Genomic DNA, 5,017 nt, shown 5'->3' on the forward strand with positions numbered 1-5,017 from the left:
CCTATTGATAGGTTTATGAAATATAATTGAATTTTTTCTTCATGAGATTTAAAATTATATTTAGGCTTCAATGGTCCAAAAAACTTAAGTATTTAGGTATTAATGATCAAGGATTTAGGTATTTAAAATTTAAAAGTCATATTCTCTGGTTTATGAAATACAACTTAAAAGTTTTATAAAGAATATTTATGGGATTCTGGTATGCCACAAATTGAAGGATCGTGAGAACCTAGTCAAGGGTGTTATAGATTTTCACCTAATTTCATGATCTCCAACTTGGATATATTAGGTGGATATTATAGTTCAAAACCGATTTGCCTAGGACTTGATGTAGTAGTTACTACAACTTATGTTAAAGATATCATGATATTGCATGATTACTTAGGAATAATCGATCTAGTTTGTAGTAGGGTAGCACAATATAATATTCACCTTTATTAGGATTGTTGGAAATTTTACATGTAATTGTTATAATGTCAAGAAGTGCTTATATGGAAACTTAATGATAGGTGTTAAAAGTAAATTATTGAACTTATAACCTTATGTGTAGAAAGCTTTGTTCCCTTACCTTCCTTCCCCAATGAGGAGCAATACACTAATATGCTATGATAGGGGCACCAACCAATCAACACTTCAAAATCCAATGTTGTCACTCTCTTCCCACCTACCCTTGCCCAGTCAACTAGCTATTAGAAAGGTACAATATTACATGTTATGTATAGAATATATTTCCATCTGGATCCATTCCACTCTCTAGGTATATGATGAAAAGAGAAATAATCCAAAGCTTCACATAGTTGAAGAATTTGCTTGGCCACAAAGGCAAAACTCTAACTGACACTAGTCAACTTCTGATTGTTTAGCATATCCACTAGAATCTGAGAGTCAGATTCCACCATAATTTTTTTCCATCCTAAGGAACATCCACACTCAAAAAATTCGTTAATAGCAAGGGCTTCCATCAAGTTATTGGAATGGTACCCTTTGTAAGTAGAGAATAAAAAAAATAGCATGCCCATTCTCATCTTTCCCTATCCCACAGTATTAACTTTCAAAGCCCCTACAAGGAGATGTGTCCACCTTCCCATTCTATTAACACATTGCTTTTCTTGTTGAAATCTATAGTTCCTAGTCCTCCCCACATCCAAATGAGAAAGCTACAAGTTTTGGACAAAGATTCTTTCACCAAGAGACACAATTTCAGACAAATCACATTTCATAGTAATAGTCTCTTGAATCTTGTGAATAATCATCTACCATAATTGAAGGCTACCAAAGTGGGAAGAACAAAAAATTTACTTGTTCCTTGCAAGAAAGAGGTTCCAAATAATAAGGGAAGGTCCAATAGACCAATCCACCTGAAGAAAAGAAGTCCTCACTAGGAGTGCCCTTGATTCTCCCTAAACTTAGTAAGGGAGGAGGCATAACAAGATTGATGCCAAACATCCCACCATTTGTGTCAGATCTCCCTAGAAAAGGGACATAAAATGAAAATGTGGGAACCACGTTCCTCACCCTCCCAACATAAATAGCAAGCTGAAGGGCCATGAAATCCCCTCTTATGAATATTATCCCATGTGAGACACTTCCTCTGAACCACCAACCATAGGAAAAAATTACACTTGGGCCATGAGAAATTGTTCCATACCTTCTTCCACCAGGGAACAATAGTCTCACGATTCACTTGTCTATCCAACTTAGCATAACTGTCAACAATAGTGAATTTACCCTTTGGGTTGCAACCCTAAGTCAACACATCCTTCCTATTAAGGGAGCTACATGACCAATTCCTTAAGATAGAATTTAAGATGTCTTGATCCTCCTCTAATCCACCAGAGGGGGCACTATAGAGGATCCTTATAGTATGACACCTCCATTTGGCCAATACGCCTGGTAGTTTTAAAATCCTCCAGTTTTCTCTACCCAACCTCCATGAAGGTGTTGCAAATAAATTGGAGTTGTGGATAATCTAAGATGATAGGAGGATGACCATCCCAATAATCCACCCAAAACAAAACATCAGATCCTCTATTCCAAATGCAAAATAGTCCCTCCCTAATGAACTAAGAACCCTTTTTCAAAACTTTCCAAATACAAGAGCCTTTACCAACCAGATAATAGCATGGAACCTCTAAACTAGAGACATTAGGAAGGTACTTAAGAGAAATAACCTTGGCCTAATCATTCTCCTAGGATACACACAATCTCCATTATACCTTAGCAATTAAGGCCTGACAAATCAAGGAGAAGGAATGAAGCCTAATACCTCCTATACTCTGTGCTCTATAGACATAGTCCCATTTGACTAAACTCCACTTGGATGTATGAATGTTGCTAGACCAAAACAAGTATTGAGAAACAACATCAAATTCTTGGAGAAAGCTTGAGGGAGGAATCTGCACAAAGAATCTCTAAATAGGCAAGTTTTGAACCATAATCTTCAAGAGTGTCACCCTATTGCTAATAGATAACCACCTATTGGACCAATTATTGACCCCACTCCTTAGTTTATCCAAAATATCTTGCCAAAAATATTTATGTTGGGAGTATTAAAGAAATAGATAGAAGTGTTATCCTCATTAATCTACTAGCTTGAGGCCCTTAAATATATATCCAAATCCCTCCTAAAATTTGTAGTTTTGATGATCCTAGCCCTTCTCATTAAGCCAATGTCATCCAAAAATGGAAGATACAAATTAGAGAGCAAGTCATCTCACCAATTCCATCCCTAAATTGGCTCCTGATTCTATTGGGAGGTGAGGAATCTACCTAACCCATCTGCCTTGATGATAAATAAGTAGGGAGATAAGGGATCCCCTTCCCTCAAGCCACAAGAAGCACCAAATAAATATGAGGACTAGCCATTAATGAGTACAGAGAAGGGTGAAGTGGTCACACAACTAAAAATATAGTTCACCCACTCCTAAGAAAGTCCAAATGTCAAAAGGATTTTTCGTAAGAAATTCCAACTCACCCTATCATACGATTTGGCCACGTCGAGTTTGATAAACATAACCTTCTCCTTAGACTTTTCCATTAAAGGAATTTATTCCATAGCTATAACAATACCATCTAGGATCTGTCATCCATTGAAAAAACCACCATGTTCCTTGAATATTAGAGTGCCTAGGAAAGGTTTCTATCATTCAGTAATAAGTTCAGTGATAATATTATAGACCATAGTATGAAGAGCAAAAGGTCTAAATTGGTCTAGCTTATCAACCCCCTCCTTCTTAGGAATAAAATCTAGGAAGGTAGAGTTCATGGACCTAAGCATTTGTTTATTCTAGTACAACTCATGAACTACCTCCAAAAGATCATGTTTGACAATTTACAAAAACTTCTGATAGAACTCAGTAGGGAAACCATATGGACCGGGTGCCTTACCTTTGTTCATGTGAAAGACCACCTCTTCCAATTTAGACATCAAAATGGGGAAAAGAAAATCCTCATTCATCTTCACAAAAATCAAGGTTGGAAAGTAGGTCAAAATAGTTTTCTCCTCCTCACAAGCCCTTATGTCGTCTTTAGCAAACATCTCATAAAAGTACTTGATGAGTTCTTTGGAAATATCTTCATGAGAAGAGAGAAAAAAACCATGAGATGAGATAAGAGAAGAGATGGAGTTTCCATATCTCTAATCCTTAAAAGAGTTATGGAAGAAAGAAGTATTTTGATCCCCTTCTAAAAGATAATCTATTCTTGATTTTTGTTTCTAGAAAATCTCCTCTCAAAGATCCCATTCCTCCAAATCCTTGAGAGCCAACAATTCCACCCTACAAGGTTCAAAGAAATCCCCTGATCCCTACTCTAGTGAGGATCCTCTTCCAAATTAGATTGAGCATCCAACCTATGGACTTGAAGATTCTCAAAAAATTCTTTATTTCACTTCTTGGGCCTATATTTCAAATGTTGGAGTTTATTTTCAAAGGTGAATGTAGCCCGTCCATGCAACAAATTACCCTGGTACCACCAACCTACCACAAGATTCTTCAAAGATGGATCATGCAACCACATAAACTAAAACTTGAAAGAAGGGTTCTTTCAAGTTTTGAAAGAGGAGATAGAAAGCTTAAAAGGCTAGTAATATAAACCCCCCCAATCAAGAATATCAAAGTTAATGGAACACATGTCACAAACCCAAAAGCAAGAGACCAAAAATCTGTCGAGCCTCTCAAAGATCGCTTCATCCCCACTCCTATTATTCCATGTAAAGACACCATTTCCAAGCTTCACACCAATGAGGTTCAAAGAATCAATATTACATCTAAGAAAATGTGAGGATGGATCTAGCCTATGGGTGCCTCCCCATTTTTCTTTTAAACCAACAAAAACGTTAAATTTTCCAGCTAAAATCTAGGGTAGGAAGAGATCTATGGAGTGAACATAATGAATATGAGATCAAAGATGTGTCTTCCATAGAAGATAAGAAGGAGCATAAATACCTATGAAAAGAAAAATCTCTCTAGTCTCATAGCTAGAGGTCACCATGGAGAGAGAAAATATACTCGAGTTCTACCACAAATGGGAGATTTTCAACGGGTTCCATAGACAAATAAATCCCTCAAAACTACTATTAGCATCCACTCCTTTCCAAATTCCTTGAGGACAAATTTGATTCATGTAATCAACAAACCCTCCAAAGAGAGCCTAGTTTCTTAAAGATAGACCAAATCTGGAGATTGAGATTCAATTAATCTGTGAAAAAACTTTTGGGATGTTGTTCAACCCCTTTACATTTCATGATAGGAAAATCATTTAAGATTTAGGGAGAAGTGAGAATCAATGGGCTTGATTGATCCTGACTCGACTAATGTATACCCGATCAACTTCACCTTCTCTTGATCTATCTTTCGTCCACTCTGTAGAGGCTTATCTGAGCTTCTCTTCTTAAGAGAATTCTATTGTAGACCAAGAATAGAAGAGGGACTTTACATTCTTTCCATGGTCATCGATTCCTTTACTAGGAGTGTAAGAGGAACCACCATACTAACATCCTCTAGAGAAGGTGGTTCAC

Source organism: Cupressus sempervirens, chromosome 5, assembly GCF_028749045.1.
Source record: "Cupressus sempervirens isolate cs-2001-9-10 chromosome 5, ASM2874904v1, whole genome shotgun sequence".
Classification (NCBI taxonomy): domain Eukaryota; kingdom Viridiplantae; phylum Streptophyta; class Pinopsida; order Cupressales; family Cupressaceae; genus Cupressus; species Cupressus sempervirens.